The 18,973-nt window shown below is 39.5% G+C and overlaps 1 non-coding gene across 1 annotated transcript; it reads left to right on the plus strand.

The window, feature by feature from the left end:
- Positions 1–409: 409 nt before the first annotated feature.
- Positions 410–482, plus strand: TRNAC-ACA (transfer RNA cysteine (anticodon ACA)). Its single transcript has one exon. It is a non-coding gene; the product is annotated as a tRNA-Cys (tRNA).
- Positions 483–18,973: the final 18,491 nt, after the last annotated feature.

The following is an 18,973-nucleotide window of genomic DNA, read 5'->3' on the forward strand; positions in this document are numbered from 1 at the left end:
ACTCAGAACCAGGTAAAGCAAGGTGATGGGGCAGAGGAAACCTGGAAGAAATGCCCCACGAGTGCGCGACTCTCTCTGGGTGTGTGACTCTGAGTTCACCAGCATGTGTTTATTCACGTGTACTCTTTTTTCTCTTAATAAACACTTCACTTGTTTCACAACACAAAAAATATTTTTAATTTAAAAACTTTGAGTTAAAATAATAATAATAATAATAAAATGATTGAAGTTTTCTGAGACCAAGTCCAGTATAGGAATAATATCTATTTTGTAAATAAATGTTCTGTAAATATGTGAAAAATATTTATTCTCCCTTAGAAGGATGTATGGTTTAATACACATCTATTAAATAAAGCTTACTGATTGCACTGTTCTTTTTTGTATGTCCTTCTTTTGTTTTAGGGGGGCTTCCCTGGTAGCTCAGATGGTAAAGCATCTGCCTACAATGCTGGAGACCCAGGTTCGATCCCTGGGTCAGGAAGATGCCCTGGAGAAGGAAATGGCAACCCACTCCAGTATTCTTGCCTGGAAAATCCCATGGATTGAGGATCCTGGCAGGCTATAGTCCATGGGGTCGCAAAGAGTCGGACATGACTGAACGACTTGACTTTTCTTTTGTTTTTAACTAGAGTTGTCCAATTGTGGATGATAAATATTTTGTCTCCCACAAAAATGCTATGTTTTCAAATTTTTCCTTTATTCATAAAATATTTTGCTTTGTATAGCTAGCTGTTATTTGGTGCAAACAGATTTATAAATGCAATATACTCTTCATAGACTGTCTTTTTATTATTACATAATGTACTTCTTCAGTGCATTTAACTTTAAATTTGACCTTCTCTCCCATTAATATTGCCATTTGTTGCATAAAATAAATTGTACTTGTGTCAGAAAAATAGATGTTCTGGGTCTTGTAAAAAAATGGCCAAAGAATGTAGTCCTTTTGTCAAAAGGATTCTGTGAACTGCCATCCACGTAAGTCTTTATACTGTTTAACTAGCCAGCATTCATGTCACAAAGGCTTCCCTGATAGTTCAGTTGGTAAAGAATCCACCTGCAATGTAGGAGACCCCGGTTCAATCCCTGGTTTGGGAAGATCCCCTGGAGAAGAGAAAGGCTACCCACTCCAGTATTCTGGCCTGGAGAATTCCATGGACTGTATAGTCCATGGGGTCACAAAGAGTCGGACACAACTGAGTAACTTTCACTTTCATTCATATAGCAAAGCTATAAAAGCTCTAGAAACAGTGGTCTTGAGTGGTCAGATGCTCATTAAAAAGAGTCCAGATTGCCTCAGGTATTGTGGTTTGTTTTGACTTTTAGGCAGTAATAGACTCTTGTTTTGTGGGTCACCCTGACCCAACTCAGCCTGTAATCACACTATTAAGAAGACCTTCTATCCTTGCTCTTAGCTTGCTGTGACTAGACCACAAAACAGCTGCAAAGTTCCACCAGACACTCCTTTTTATTTAAATTTGCCTCATATCTCTTTGTTCAGTCTTTAATTTCAGCCATTAACACTGCTTATTTTCTTGTAAATAGCTTGTAGCTACGTGTTGTTTTGATCCCAGTCTACACTCTGTCAGCTATGTTCCTTACTATTCTTTTCTTCCACCAAGATGTTCTACCTCATCTCTACTTCTTCCTCAACATGGATAAGATGAAAGATGAGACCCATAGAATATCTTCATCACCGTCACTCCTCGCCTTTTCACCCTCTGCCTCCAGTGAGAACCTTGGAGTGCTTCTACTTCCCACTACTCTCCACAATCACCAATTCTTAGGTCTTTCTGAGTTAGTGTAGTACATATTAGAAATGTCAAACGAAAAACCTTCTACACAGTAAAGGAAATAATCCACAAAGTGAAAAGGCAGTCTATGCTAAGTTGCTTCACTTGTGTCGGACTCTTTGGCACCCCATGGACTGTGGCCCGCCAGGCTCCTCTGTCCATGGGATTCTCCAGGCAAGGACACTGGACTGGGTTGCCATGACCTCCTCCAGGGGATCTTCCCAAACCACGGACTGAACTCACCTCTCCTACATCTCCTCTACTGGCAGACAATTTCTTTATCACTGGTGCCACCTGGGAAGCCCTTAGGAAATAATCCACAAAGGGAAAATGCAACCTATAGATAGAAGGAAATATTTGCAAACCATATAGATAAAGGTTAATATCCAAAATGTATAACATAAGGTACTCAAAGCACAAAATAGCAAAAAACAAAGCCTTCCCAAAAAATCCAATTTAAATATAAGCAAAGGACCTGAATAGACATTTCCCCAAAGAAGACATACCAATGGCCACCGGGTATATGAAAATGTTCTCATGGTCACTGATCATCAAAAAAATAAAAATCAAGCCACTATGAGATACCACCCCACACCTGTTAGGATGGCTATTATCAATAAAGCAAATGATAACAATTATTGGTGAGGATATGGAGAAAAGGAAATTTTTATATGCTGTTGGTGGGAATTTAAATCAATGTAGCCACTGTGGAAAAATATTATGGCAGTTCCTCGACAAGTTAAAACTAGAATAGATTTACTCCAGTAATTTCATGTCTGGGCATATATCCAAAGGAACTGAAACTAGATATATCTGTAGTTCCATGTTCACTGCAGCATTATTCACAAATGCCAAGACATGGAAAAAACTTGCATGTCTGTCAACAGAGGAATAGATAAAGACAGGTATATACACCCAATGGAATGTTTTTCACCTAAAAAAGGAAGGAAATCCTATTATATGCAACACTGTGATGAACCTGGAGGATGTTATGTGAGGTAAAATAAGCCAGACAGGGAAGAACAAATATCACATGATCCTGCTAATATGTGTAATTTCAAACACTCTAACTCACAAAATCTGAGTGCAGAGTGTAGTTACTGGGTGCTCGGTGAGGGGGCAGGGGGATAAAAAGGTACTGGTCAAAGAATACAAAGTTATGCAAGTTATGCAAGATTAATAAATCCTAGAAATCTTCCGTACATCGTTGTGTCCATAGTTAACAATACTGAATTCTCTACTTGAAGCTTTACTCAGAGGCTAAATGTCCTTTCACAAAAAGGACTGAAGTTTATATATAACTTCAGTTCAGAGCCAATGAACTGAACTTTAGGGGTAAACAAGAAGGAAGAAAGGGAGGGAAGGAGGGAGAAAGACATTTACTTCTGCTCACCACTCTTACCTTGCGGATTTATTTTCTCCATCTTCAGATTTCTGTTGTAGGGTTCGTTTGTTGTTCCGTTAGAGTACTGATGATTTTTGCAAGTACTGATGGTGAAGGACAGACAAGCCTGGTGTGCTGCACTCTGTGACTGAGCAACTGAACAACAACCACAACTTTTTATAAAGAGGGACGTGATTGGTACCTCATGCTCACGCATCTTTCACACTAACAGGCCCTTGATCTCTTACTTGAGAATACTTTGGGTTGCAGCTCTTTTTTGATTATTGCTACTCCACTATCAGTTTTCAGTGAATCACTTTGAAAGATAAACACATGTCCTTGTCTAATGTTTCTTGGATATTTGCTTTGGTTGTTTTCTCCTCTTGCCTGGAGCTTTATAACGTTCTCTTCATTATTATAGTTTGAGGACTTGATCAATATATGTATCTCTCTGTCAGTATTTGGGCCTTTTCTTATCAGGAAAGCCTATAATCTGGGCAGCCCTTAAAATTTACAGTCTTAGGACTTTATTTACTTCAGATAAATGTTTTACTAGTATTTGTTCAGTTATGTTTCTCTTCTGGGTTTTTTTTTCCCTTTAGAAATGCTGATTGTTCCCACAATAGTGATCCTCAAATTATATATTCAAATTGTCTGCATTTTCAAATAGGGTTTCCAGTTGTGTTTTGAAATAGTCCTTTCAGCTGATCACCAGCAGACCAATTCAAACATCTACAACAACCATACTTATCTTCAGTTCATCTACTAAGCTGTTTATTTCAGAAATCATATTGTGAAAGAAGCATTTTATCTGCTGCTCTTAAGCACAGTTGTTGTTGTTGTTGTTTTTTAACTCAATCATTCTTCTGCTCTTCTAACAATTCTTTACCACTGAATTTGTGTCTAGGTTTTCTGCCTGATATTTTTTTGCCTCTCACTCTTGAGGCCCCTGGATTTGTTGTTCTTTATCTTTAGCAGCTCACTGGGACCCTGTCACCATGTGGAGAATTCTGAACAGTTGGACTGTCAGCAGTATTGGAATAAGAAAGCATCCTCAGGTCCCCTAGACCTGAGCATATAAACCTCAGGCTGTCACCCTCCATAGGTTCTCCCTGTAGAATGAAAAGGAACCAGATTCACGTCACCATGTCCCCCAAAGCTCTATTGCTATCTAATCTTTTGTTCAGTGTTTGTTTTTAATGTATTAAAAAATGAACTGTTTGAGCTTTATCTTTTGAAACAAGGCCTACTGACATTCGACTTTATTCTGTTGTGTTAACCAGGTTTTAGGGAAATAATTGGTTCTTAACTTCTGGAAGATAACAGACATTGGTGAGAAATTGAACAAAGCTGGACACTATTTCTGTAGAAGAATATGCCTCTGGCACATTCAGATGGCCACTGTATCTCAAGAAACCCATGACCTTCAGGTTAGAGAGAGAGAGAGAGAGAAAGAAGACACGGGGGCCAAAGCTCTGATGGAGCAAAGGTGTTTTAATCAACATGGCGAGGGCATATAAACTGTCTTACAAGGTTGTTATTCTCAGCAAAGATACAGATTAAAATTCCAGACTTACAACACATAAGATGATCCCTATCAAAGAGAGAGATGCAAACAATCACCTTTTACTGTTTGGCTCTTAAAAAGGAAGAGGGTACTTACCACTGTAATGAGAAATGCCTGGATTCCTCAGCCCCGGGAAAGGCGTGCCTCTCCTCTTAATTTCTGAATATTCAGGAATCAATAAGGGCCAGAGGGTTCCTGACAGATCCCAAACAGCACACAGGAAGCCTCTTGTTAAATGCCTCCTGACAATTCCCCTTCTCCTCCTCCCTTCAATCTATCCCAGCATCAGGGTCTTTTCAAATGAGTCAGCTCTTCGCATCAGGTGGCCAAAGGATTGGAGTTTCAGCTTCAGCATTTGTCCTTCCAATGAACACCCAGGATTGATCTCCTTTAGGATGGACTGGTTGGATCTCCTTGCAGTCCAAGGGACTCTCAAGAGTCTTCTCCAGCACCACAGTTCAAAAGCATCAATTCTTTGGTGCTCAGCTTTCTTTATAGTCCAACCCTCACATCCATACATGACCACTGGGAAAATGATAGCCTTGACTAGATGGACCTTTGTTGACAAAGTAATGTCTCTGCTTTTTAATATACTGTCTAGGTTGGTCATAACTTTCCTTCCAAGGGCTAAGCATCTTTTAATTCCATGGCTGCAATCACCATCTGCAGTGATTTTGGATCCCAGAAAAATAAAGTCAGTCACTGTTTCCCCATCTATTTGCCATGAAGTGATGGGACCAGATGCCATGATCCTAGTTTTCTGAATGTTGAGCTTTAAACCAACTTTTTCACTCTCCTCTTTCACATTCATCAAGAGGCTCTTTAGTTCTTCTTCACTTTCTGCCATAAGGGTGGTGTTATCTGCTTATCTGAGGTTATTGATATTTCTCCAAGCAATCTTGAATTTAATAGATGACCATTATATCTACTACTTGGGCAGGAATCCCTTAGAAGAAATGGAGTAGCCATCATAGTCAACAAAAGAGTCCAAAATGCAGTACTTGGGTGCAATCTCAAAAACAACAAGATGAAAAAAAAAAAAACAAGATGATCTCTTGTTTATTTCCAAAGCAAACCATTCAATATCACGGTAATCCAAGTCTATGCTCTGACCAGTAATGCTGAAGAAGCTGAAGTTGAACAGTTCTATGAAGACCTACAAGACCTTCTAGAACTAACACCCAAAAAAGATGTCCTTTTCATCATAGGGGACTGGAATGCAAAAGTAGGAAGTCAAGAGATACCTGGAGTAACAGGCAAATTTGGCCTTGGAGTACAGAATGAAGCAGGGCAAAGGCTAATAGAGTTCTGCCAAGAGAACGCACTGGTCATAGCAAACACCCTCTTCCAACAACACAAGAGAAGACTCTACACATGGACATCACCAGATGGTCGATGCCAAAATCAGATTGATTATATTCTTTGCAGCCAAAAGTGGAGAAGCTCTATACAGTCAGCAAAAACAAGACTGGGAGCTGACTGTGGCTCAGATCATAAACTTCTTAATGTTAAATTCATACTGAAACTGAAGAAGGTGAAGAAAACGACTAGACCATTCAGGTATGACCTAAATCAAATCCCTTATTACTATACAGTGGAAGTGACAAATAGATTTAAGGGACTAGATCTGATAGACAGAGTGCCTGATGAACTATGGATGGAGGTTCGTGACATTGTACAGGAGACAGGAATCAAGACCATCCCCAAGAAAAAGAAATGCAGAAAAGCAAAATGGTTGTCTGAGGAGGCCTTACAAATAGCTGTGAAAAGAAGGGAACTGGAAAGCAAAGGAGAAAAGGAAGGATATACCCATTTGAATGCAGAGTTCCAAAGAATAGCAAGGAGAGATAATAAAGCCTTCCTCAGTGATCAAGGCAAAGAAATAGAGGAAAACCATAGAATGGGAAAGACTAGAGATCTCTTCAAGAAAATTAGAGATACCAAGGGAACATTTCATGCAAAGATGGACTCAATAAAGGACAGAAATGGTAAGGACCTGACAGAAGCAGCAGATATTAAGAAGAGGAGGAAAGAATACACAGAAGAACTGTACAAAAAAGATCTTCACAACCTAGATAATCACGATGGAATGATCACTCACCTAGAGCAAGACATCCTGGAATGTGAAGTCAAGTGGGCCTTGGGAAGCATCACTATGAACAAAGCTACTGGATGTGATGGAATTCCAGTTGAACTATTTCAAATCCTGAAAGATGATGCTGTGAAAGTGCTGCACTCAATATGCCAGCAAAATTGGAAAACTCAGCAGTGGCCACAGGACTGGAAAAGGTCAGTTTTCATTCCAATCCCAGAGAAAGGCAATGCCAAAGAATGCTCAAACCACCACACAATCATAAGTCAGTGAGTTATTAACTGAACTTGTAATTCAATTCATATGGTCAACTGACACCACAGCATTCAGTATGAAGGGAGAAAATAAAAAATACAAAATGGGTGAGCCAGTCATGTCAGTTACAATTAGAAGGAGCCAAGTCATTATAAGGTCTCACTACATTAGTCTCTTAACCATGAAGACAAGGTAGGTGATCTCTGAGATGTCTTTCAGTTATAGAACCTGCTGTATTTGATTCAAGCTCTAAAGTTCTGTTATTTCTGTCTCAAATATTTCTTTCAAATCAAATTGTGATGTCTTTGGAAACAGTTCAGTTCAGATCAGTTGCTCAATCGTGTCTGACTCTTTGTGACCCCATGCACTGCAGCACGCCAGGCTTCCCTGTCCATTACCAACTCCTGGAGCTTGCTCAAACTCATGTACGTCAAGTTGGTGCTGCCATCGAACCATCACATCCCCTGTCATCCCCTTCTCCTCCCACCATCAATCTTTCCCAACATCAGGGTCTTTTTTAATGAGTCAGCTCTTCACAACAGGTGGCCAAACTATTGGAGCTTCAGCTTCAGCATTAGTTCTTCCAATGAATATTCAGGACTGATTTCTTTTGGGATGAACTTGTTGGATATCCTTGCAGTCCAAGGGACTCTCAAGAGTATTGTCCAACACCACAGCTCAAAAGCATCAATTCTCTGGTGCTCAGCTTTCTTTATGGTCCAACTCTCACATCCATACATGACTACTAGAAAAACCATAGCTTTGACTAGACAGTCCTTTGTTAGCAAAGTGATGTTTCTGCTTTTTAATATGCTATCTAAGTTGGTCACAGCTTTTCTTCCAAGGAGCAAGCATTTTTTAATTTCATGGCTGCAGTCACCATCTTCCCTGATTTGGAGCCCCAAAAAATAAAGTCTCCTACTGCTTCCATTGTTTCCCCATTGTTTGCTAAGAAGTGATGGGACTGGATGTTTTTATTTTAGTTTTTTGAAAGTTTAAAGTGGTACATATACACCATGGAATATTACTCAGCTATTAAAAAGAATTCGTTTGAATCAGTTCTAATGAGATGGATGAAACTGGAGCCCATTATACAGAGTGAAGTAAGCCAGAAAGATAAAGAACATTACAGCATACTAACAAATATATATGGAATTTAGAAAGATGGTAATGATAACCCTATATGCAAAACAGAAAAAGAGACACAGATGTACAGAACAGACTTTTGGACTCTGTGTGAGAAGGCGAGGGTGGGATGTTTCAAGAGAACAGCATCGAAACATGTATATTATCTATAATGAAACAGATCACCAGCCCAGGTTGGATGCATGAGACAAGTGCTCGGGGCTGGTGCACTGGGAAGACCCAGAGGAATCGGGTGGAGAGGGAGGTGGGAGGGGGGATCGGGATGGGGAATATATGTAACTCCATGGCTGATTCATGTCAATGTATGACAAAACCCACTGCAATATTGTAAAGTAATTAGCCTCCAACTAAAAAAAATAAATTTTTTAAAAAGGGAAGAGAAAACACCTTAAAAAAAAAAAAAGAAAGTTTAAAGCCAGCTTTTTCACTTTCCTCTTTCACTTTCATCAAGAGACACTTTAGTTCCTCTGCACTTTCTTCCAAAGGGTATGTCATCTGCATATCTGACGTTAATGATATTTCTCCTGGCAATTTTGATTCCAGCTTGTGCTTCATCCAGTCTGGCTTTTCACATGACATACTCTTCATATAAGTTAAATAAGCAAGGTGACAATATACAGCCTTGATGTACTCCTTCCCAATTTGGAAATAGTAGCTTTGTCTTACACTTGTTTTTATCTGCCACAGAATCTATGAAAATGTCACATAAAGAATAGACATTAAGACACTTACTGGTGATTCAACATTTTAATCTCGAGATATTTCCATATTCCCTTAATTATTTCAATAATTGGCATTATCCTAAAACACCAAAGTGATTGTTTCCAGCAGATGAAAGTGTGAGTATACTATTTGTTATTCATTTATTCTTTTATGTATAAACCATTCACTTATCATGTTTATCTGTTGAACATTGGCAGCTCCATCTATTGCATATGACTTGTTGGAGTTATTACACCTATTCATTGACTTCCCAGGTAGAGACAGTGGTAAAGAACCTGCCTGCTAATGCAGGAGTCATAAGAGACACAGGTTCTATCCCTGGGTCAGGAAGATCTTTTGAAGAAGGGCATGGCAACCACTCCAATGTTCTTGCCTTGAGAATCTCATGGACAGAGGAGCCTGGAGGGCTACAGTCCATAGGGTTGCACAGAGTTGGACACAACTGAAGTGATTTAGCACTGCACACACGCACACCTATTCACGACTATTAATTTTGTTAAAGAACTACTTTGGTTACGAAATGCCCAGGGAAGTCCTTGGGGAATAATAGTTCAGCTTCAAGGAATTAATGACTTAAAATGAGTTGGTGTTTAATTCTGTTGAAATGTCAAAGCCCGTATCTGAAACTAGAACATAACATAAGCAAATAGGCAACTTTCAACAGGTTTTCAACACTTCTATGGCTGTTCACAGAAAGACTTTAATGAATTTTCACAATCCAGCCAAAATACCTTATTAGCATTCCATCCAATAGGGCAAAATAATTTTTCATAGTTTCTAAGCAGCTCTCATATCCAGAGACCATTTAAAATGTTTATAATTAACTTAAGACTTATTAGTTTTTTTCATGTCATGTATTTCAATTGGTATAGTAATGGCATAAAATGGAAAGAGAGTTTGTAATAGATGATTCAGATTGTACTCTTGGCCAAACCAGAGAGTAGGTATTGACCTTCATGGAGCTACTTGTACTCTTGTAACCCCTTCTCCTCTTTGGCAAAATAGGGATAACAACTTCCCACTCCAGAATAATAGTATAAACTCCGACGGCATGAAGAATTTTTACAGATTTTTCTTCCCTAGAAAACATTTCCTAAAGATATAATGCTTTTTCTAGAAAGCTATGTTTCTAGGGACAGGCAACATCTTGTATGTACTTTGTCAATTAAGTCTGTTAGAATAATTAAGTTTATCACAAATATGCCTGTAGAGACAAAGGTCACTGATATTCTAGCGAAGTCACAGACTCAAGTGAAAAATGGATAGCAAGCTAAGGGTTGGAGAAGGAAACAGCAACCCAGTCCAGTACACTTGCCTGGAGAATCCCATGGACAGAGGAGCCTGGCAGGCTACAGTCCATAGGGTCACAAGAGTTGGACACAACTGAGTGACTAAACCACCACCACCCGTGCTAAAGGTTACCATGCTGGCATGTACATTACAAGTTTTGGTATGAATGTAATCCCTATAGCAAACATATTCTAATAAATAAGATTTGCTTTAGCGAAACATATAATAAACCAATACAATTTCACATAAAAAACTATGATGATAAGGTTACATTTTACAGCCATATTTAAAGTCAGAAGTTCTCAAAGTTACAACTCATTGGTCCTTAAAACAGTTAAAGGAAACTTTTTTCTATTACATTTTCCTTAATCTTAGCAAACAGACTTGAAAAAGAAAATTCAATTTTATTATAAAAAGAAACTAGATACAGATAGATATAATTTAAATATTACACAACTAGTTCTTCATTAAACTAATTGACACAAAGCTGCTAGTTTGAGTTATAATTTCTATTTAGGACTAAATAAAAACATGAGGCTTAGAATTCTCTGTTACCAACCTAAAAGATGCCAATAATAATCTTTATAATGATAATAATAATATTGAAAGTAGGTAACACTTACTGAGAACTTAAGATTTTCCAGAATTTTAGTATGAATGTTTTATTAATCCCCAGAACCCCCATATTGGGTGGCTACAATTAGGACTTCCCAGATGGCACTAGTGGTAAAGAACCCACCTGCCAATGCAGGAGATGTGGGTTCGATCCCTGGGTTGGAGAGATCCCCCGGAGGAGGACATGGCAACCCACTCCAGTGTTCTGTCTGGAGAATCCCGTGGACAGAGGAGCCCACTGGGCTACAGTCCACAGGGTCACAAAGAGTTGAACACGACTGAGGCGACTTCATACATGCACTATCATGACACTCATTTCACAGATGAGGAAATGGCAAAGAAGTGTGAAATAAAATTCCTATCTATGGCAAGACAAGAAAAATTTAAAGATAAAAATTCTTCTCTGCCCCTTGACTTCCCTTCCCCGCTCCACTGTGTCTTGTGTGTTTGCATTATACATGGATCAAGCCTCCCTCATCAGCAGGAATGGCTGCTCAACCATAAACAGCAACGTTCTCCTAGCATCAACAAATGCCTGCATGCATGCTAAGTCGCTTCAATCTCAGCCAACTCTTTGCAACGCTGTAGACCACAGCCCACTAGGCTCCTCTGTCCATGGAATTCTCTAGGCATGAATACTGGAGTGGGTTGCATTGCCCTCCTCTGGGGCATCTTCCTGACCCAGGGATCGAACCTGGGCCTCTTACATCGCCCACATTGGCAGGCATGCTTTACCAGTAGCACCAACTGGGAAGCCCAGCACCAACAAGACAATTTCTTAAATGCTAACATTCCTCTTGATCTTGTAAAGGGTCAGATGACCCACCACGATGGCACTTAGATCTGGATTATGGAAACTGTCAATAATAGGTCACTTAATGTACAGCCCTCTGTATCAAAAACAACCTATATAAACTGTGTCTTGACTTCTAACAGGTGGAACAGTTCTCAGAGCATTCTGAGATCATCTTCCATGTTATCATCTTCAAACTTCATTCAAATAAAATATTCTGATTCTTTTTAGATTGATTGATTAATTTTTCACTCATGGAAGTTAAGGTCACAGAGCCAGGAAGAGATGGATTCTCATCCAACCTATGCCCTTAAGAGTTAAAACCATTTGTGCCTCTCATAATCCAACAACCTGGAATGTGCCATAAAAGAACTTAATATGACAATGCTGTTTTTAATGAAGTAATCTGCATCCCTGATATAGGGTCTTCACATGCTATTTTCTGGGCTTCCCTGGTGGCTTAGAGGTAAGGAAATTGCCTGCAAGGCAAGAGACCTGGGTTTGATCCCTGGGTCAGGAAGGTCCCCTCGAGGAGGGCAAGGCAACCCACTCTACTGCTCCTGTGTAGAGAATCCCATGGAGAGAGGAGCCTGGCAGGCTGCAGCCCATAGGGTCACATGGACACGACCAAGCAGCAGCTTGCAGATGCTACTTTCCACAAAATACTACTTTTCAATCTCTTTCACCTCACCACAATGCCTTCTTTATTTCCCTTTCTTTTATCTCTTTTATTGATTATTCTTTTCTTTTCAGTTCAGTTCAGTTCAGTCGCTCAGTCATGTCTGACTCTTTGCAACCCCATAGACTGCAGCACGCCAGGTTTCCCTGTCCATCACCATCTCCCAGAGCTTGCTCAAACCCATGTCCATCGAGTCGGTGATGCCATCCAACCATCTCATGCTCTGTTGTCACCTTCTCCTCCTGCCTTCAATCTTTCCAGCATCAGCGTCTTTTCAAGTGAGTCAGTTCTTCACATCAGGCAGCCAAAGTATTGGAGTTTCAGCTTCAGTATCAGTCCTTCCAATAAATATTCAGGACAGATTTCCTTCAGGATGGACTGGTTGGATCTCCTTGCAGTCCAAGGACTCTCAAGAGTCTTCTCTAACACCACAGTTCAAAAGCATCAATTCTTTAGCCCTCAGCTTTCTTTATAGTCCAACTCTCACATCCATACATGACTACTGGAAAAAACATAGCCTTGACTAGATGAACCTTTGTTGGCAAAGTAATGTCTCTGCTTTTTAATATGCTGTCCAGGCTGGTCATAGGTTTTCTTCCAAGGAGCAAGAGTCTTAATTTCATGGCTGCAGTCACCATCTGCAGTTATTTTGGAGCCCAGAAAAACAAAATGTGTCACTGTTTCCATTGTTTCCCCATCTATTTGCCATGAAGTGATGGGACTGGATGCCATGATCTTAGTTTTCTGAATGTTGAATGTTAAGCCAACTTTTTCACTCTCCTCTTTTTCTTTCATCAAGAGGCTCTTTAGCTCTTCTTCACTTTCTGCCATAAGGGTGATATCATCTGCATGTCTGAGGTTACTGATATTTCTCCCGGCAATCTTGATTCCAGCTTGTGCTTCATCCAGTCAAGTATTTCTCATGATGTACCCTGCATGTAAGTTAAATAAGCAGGGTGATAATATACAGCCTTGACGTACTCCTTTCCCTATTTGGAACTGGTCTGTTGTTCCATGTCCAGTTCTAACTGTTGCTTCTTGACCTGCATACAGATTTCTCAGGAGGCAGGTCAAGTGGTCTGGTATCCCCATCTCTTGGAGAATTTTCCAGTTTGTTGTGATCCACACAGTCAAAGACTTTGGCGTAGTCAGTAAAGCAGAAGCAGATGTTTTTCTGGAACTCTTTTGCTTTTTCAGTGATCCAATGGATGTTGGCGATTTGATCTCCGGTTCTCTGCCTTTTCTAAATCCAGCCTGAACATCTGGAAGTCCACAGTTCACATATAAGTTGAAGCCTGGCTTGGAGAATTTTGAGCATTACTTTGATAGTGCGTGAGATGAGTGCAGTTGTGCAATAGTTTGAACATTCTTCGGCATTGCCTTTATTTGGGATTGGAACAAAAACTGACCTTATCCAGTCCCATGGGCACTGCTGAGTTTTCCAAGTTTGCTGACATATTGAGTGCAGCACTTTAACAGCATCATCTTTTAGGATTTGAAATAGCTCAACTGGAATTCTATCACCTCCACTAGCTTTTTTCGTAGTGATTTTTCCTAAGGCCCACTTGATTTCACATTAAAAAGTTTAGGACCAGGAATTCCCTGGTGGTCCAGTGGTTAGGACTCTTCCTTGCCAGGGCCCAAGTTTGATCCCAGGGCAAGGAACTAAGCAGGGCTTCTCTGGTGGGTCAACAATAAAGAATCTGCCTGCAATGCGGGAGATATAGAAGACACAGGTTCAATGTGTGTGTCAGGAAGATCCCCTGCAGGATGGCATATGACAATCCACTCCATATTTCTTGTCAGGAAAATCTCATGGACAGAGGAACCTGGCAGGCTACTGTCCATGGAGTCACAAAGAGCCAGACACGACTTAAGTGACAGATAATGCATGCATGTAAGGAGCTAGATCCCACAAGTGGTGCAGTGTAGTCATAAAAAAAAAGGCTAGGGTTAAAGCAAAGAAGAAGATAATATGTGCCCTTAGTAACCCAGAATTATTCTAGAAAATATCAGCATAAGATTTGGGTAGTGATGGGGGAAAGAGAGCAAAGTGACCTGAGGGCATTACTTATCTGATTCAGGGGAAATACGGACATTGAAAAGCTTTAAGACTCAATAGAAAATAAATAAATACGACAGGGAGTTCCCTGGTGGCCAAGTGGTTAGGATTCCAGACTTTAACTGCCATGGACTGCCATGAACTGGGTTCAACCCCTGGTGAGGAATATCCTGCAGGTCACGTGGTGTGTTCATAAAAGGAAAAATAAATAAATATAACAATAAGCTTAAGCAAGGACCAACTAGTAAAAGAACAAAAAGAGAATGTATAGTTTTAAGCACAGAAGAGAAAGCTCAATCTATCCAATGGAAAGTGGGAAATTGAAATTATAGTCACAAATTTCCCCTCTTATAAACACACCCAGATGGTGGATTCTAATAAAATTTAAATAAAAATGCATTTCCCAATTAAAAAAAAATATATATATATATATAGTCTGGATTTTGTGATATTTGTGGCAATTTTATTTTTTTAATTTTATTTTTTGTTTTATTCACATATAGTTGATGTACAATGTTATATGTTACAGGTGTAGTCAAAGGAAATGGCAAATCACTCCAGTATTCTTGCCTGGACAATCCCATGGACAGAGGAGCCTGGCAGGCCATGGTCCATGGGGTCGCAGATAGTCAGACATGACTGACGTGGCTAAGCAAGCATGCACAATATAGTGATTCATAGTTTTAAAGGTCTTGAAATTTATAGTTTTAAAATATTGGCTATATTCACTGTGTTGTACAATATATCCTTGTAGTTTAGGTGATATCTGTCAGGGAACGTTTAATTTTAAGGAATCCTGTATGTTGTTTTCTGTTTCTCAAGGGCCCTCTGTTCCTTATCAGTTCCTGGAAAACAGGAAGGAGCAGAGCTGCACGCAGTTCTCAGGACTGAGGTCATGAGACAGAACGCATACGTGGATTCCTTTCAGTAATCTGTTACTTTTCTGTAAAACTACTTAGTCATGTTCCTATTTCCAATACATGGATTGTCTTCTGGCCCCATGACGATTGTTATTCCCTTAGTTACTGCTGTTATGCATTTGGTTTTGGTGTTTTTGCTCAACTTTATTTTTCTGCCTAAAGCTTCCTTGTATAACAATATATAAGCACACGCCACCATGAATAAAGCACCCTTGTTCCACTAGAGACTTGGGTCCCCCACGTCCTTCTTTTCTTCACCTTCTTTTCATTGACTCCTGTCCCCAGGTTCCAGTCTGTCAAGAAGACCATAACAAAATCAAATATTTTGTACTTCTTAATCCCCTACACTGCCCCTCCCCACCCTCTTCCCATTGGTTAACACTAGTATGTTCTCTGTATCTTTGAGTTGGCTTCTTTTTCATCATAGCCACTAGTTTGTTGTATTTTTAGATTCCACGTGTAAGTGATATCATACAGTAAAAATTTAAAAAATGCATTTTCCAGCTCCAGCACTGGGACTCTGTGAGCTTTGGGGGAGGTTATATTGTCTCTCTGAGTTTTAATTTCTTCTTCTGTAAAAGGAAGTTATTATTGTACATAAAGAACTTAGCACAAAGGCTAAGAGTAAACATTAACTAACTAAGGCTTTTACCATTCGTAGTAATGTTTATTGCTATTTTTACTCCTTTTTTTGCTCCCATTACTCATATCTCTTTATGGTCTCCTGAAAGTACTAGTCTTTCAGTCATGTCTGACTCTTTGCGACCCCATGGACTGTAGCCCACCAGGCTCCTCTGTCTGTGGAATTCTCCAGGCAAGAATACTGGCGTGGGTAGCAATTCCCTTTTCCAGGGGATCTTCCTGATCCAGGGATCGAACCTGGGTCTCCTGCATTTCAACAGATTCTTTACCAGCTGAGCCACAAGGGAAGCCCTAGTTTCCTGAACCCCTGACAGAATGAACAAACTCATGATAAACCTATCAATAATTTTTTTTGTTTGACTTACGCAAATAATTAGCTCTTGCAGACATGAGGAGTATTTCTTTGTAAGATGAGATCCAGACAAAGAAAAGTTCATGTGAACTCCAAAGTAAGCCAGAAGTAACATTATAGGGTGGCACCACTATGGAGTAGGGTACACCAGAAAGTGTGAGTTATAAAGACTGACTTGTTTGAGTGTGGAAATCCAATTCTTGCCCAGTTGGAGTAAGTTAGAAAAATAAGCTGAGAAGAGCTCATTCTTGCTCGAGACTTGCTGGCAGGGAGTCAGGAAGCACATCGTTATGTAGGTCAAACCCCTACATCCTCACCTCTGCTTAATGAATGTTGTTGTTGTTGCTGTTTTAGCTGTTAGGTCATGTCTGATTCTTTTGACTCCATGAACTGTCACCCTCCAAGCTCCTCTGCCCATGGGCTTTCCCAGGCAATAATACTGGATTGGGTTGCCATTTCCTCCTTCAGGGGATCTTCCCCAACCAGGGATCGAACCTGAATCTCCTGCATTGACAGGCAAATTTTTTACCACTGATCCACCAGGGAAGCCCTGGTTAATGAATAGCAAATCTCAATTTGAAGTTGGCTTTACAGATAGTCAGTGCTCAAGAAATGTCTGTCAATTTATCAACTTTGGTCATTTTGTCAGTTTAGCAATTTCAACCTTTTTAGCAGCCCATCAACTAGATCATACATAGTTTGCCACTCTTTAGATTCCAAGCATTTCTGAAACTGATTTGCTTATTTACATCAGATCTTCAGATTAAGGAGACCCTGCTTAATAGAGTAAAATTCAAACTAGGAGTTTATTTTATTCATGATGGATGAACAAAAGAAAATTTGCTTTTATTATCAACCTCTGCATAGCTATAGTGACCTGTTCTACCTCTCAGGAAATGTGACTTGAAAATTTAATGGCAACCCACTCCAGTATTCTCGCCTTGAAAATCCCAAGGATGGAGGAGCCTGGCAGGCTACAGTCCATGGGGTCACAAGAGTCAAACACAACTGAGTGACTAAGCACTTACTGGGGACTAGAAAAATGAACACCTGAAGAGGCTGGAAAACATATCGAGGATAAATGCCTAAGCTCATAGCAAAATGTTTGGCAAGAAAAAGAATGTCAATGTCAGTGTGAAATACACAGTGGATTCAGTAATTAATTTTCCCATCAAAATTTCACTTCAAAAAACAAGCAGTGCAGACTAGGCTGTGTTTCATAATGGAAAAAAAAAATGCATACCTTAGGAACTAGTTCACGGAGATATTTTACTTGCCTTGCTTTGTTTTTCAGTTAATTACTTGACTATTTTGTGCACTTCCTTTCCTTGGGGAGGTATTCTGAATCTGATCTGATGGTTTTCTTAAACCTATTTCGTGCATGCAAAATACTTTTGGTATTTGCAAATTTATAAAAATGTTCTTAACCTCAAGAGAAAATAAATAAGTTAGAGAAAATTAAAACAAGTCCCAATTATTAAGCACATTTTTTGAAATCCCTCAAGTGTAGGAGGAATGTAGGTAGAAGAGAACAACAGTCAGGGTTGGTCCAGAACCTAGAGAAATCTCTGAAGATGTCAAAAATGATTTCATATGAATATGGTGTTTTGTCTTTTTTTTTTCCTGAAGATTCATTTTTTAAAAAAGAAGAAGAAAGAGTTGGATAAAAGTATGAAAGATATAAGCTTATCAGAAATCAGATTTGGCAAGGCTATTTCAGTGTAGTTAGACTTTCCCAGTCCACCAAACTTACCATCTAGTGATAATTCAGTTCCTTTCAAATCAGTGGGAAGGGGCCCATCCGAGCACTAAGGATGCATAGGAAGATGAACAAGACTGGACTCTCACCCATGCAAAGTAGTTAAGATGATGAAATTGGTTAAAATTTCAAATTTTGATATTTTATGACTATGACACAATCATATCACAATAAGAATTTTCAAGGTCATCTCCCACAAATCAAAAGAGATGAGCGCTACTTCCGGTCTGTTTAATCCTTCTTATCCCTTAAGCTTTGGTCCCACGTCTGTTTCATATTCTACAAAACTTTTCAACTTGCTGTTAATACCACATACAGGATTCCATTATAAATACCCTTTTTTAAAAAATTTTATTGGAAAATAGTTGATTTACAATGTTGTGTTAATTTCAGATGTACAGCAAACGATTCAGTTATACATATATATTCATTCTTTTTCCGATTCTTTTCTCATATAGGTTATCACAGAATATTGAGTAGAGTTCCCTGGGCCATGCAGTAGATCCTTGTTGGTTATCTATCTTATATATCGTAGTGTGTGTGTGTGTTAATCCCTAGCTCCTGATTTATCCCTCTCCCCTCCTCACAACACTCCTTGATATTGGTTCTAAAAAATCACAGAAGAGTCTTTAGCCCCAAGGAAGCATAATATGCAGGGGCAACAGAGCATGATGGCTAAGAACACAGACTTCGGAGGTGGATGATTTTGGTATAAATCTCAAGGTCACTAGTGGGCAACTTTGGGACAGGTAGTTAATCTCTCCAAGGTTCAGTTTCCCCATCTTAAAAACGGGTGTATATTGGACTTCCTTGCTAGGTTAGTGGTTAAGAATCCACCTGTCAATGGAGGGCTCATGGGTTTGATCCCTGGTCCAGGAAGACTCCACTTGCCGAGAGGCAACTA

The sequence above is a fragment of the Muntiacus reevesi genome, chromosome 21 (genome assembly GCF_963930625.1).
Source record: "Muntiacus reevesi chromosome 21, mMunRee1.1, whole genome shotgun sequence".
Taxonomy (NCBI): Eukaryota; Metazoa; Chordata; class Mammalia; order Artiodactyla; family Cervidae; genus Muntiacus; species Muntiacus reevesi.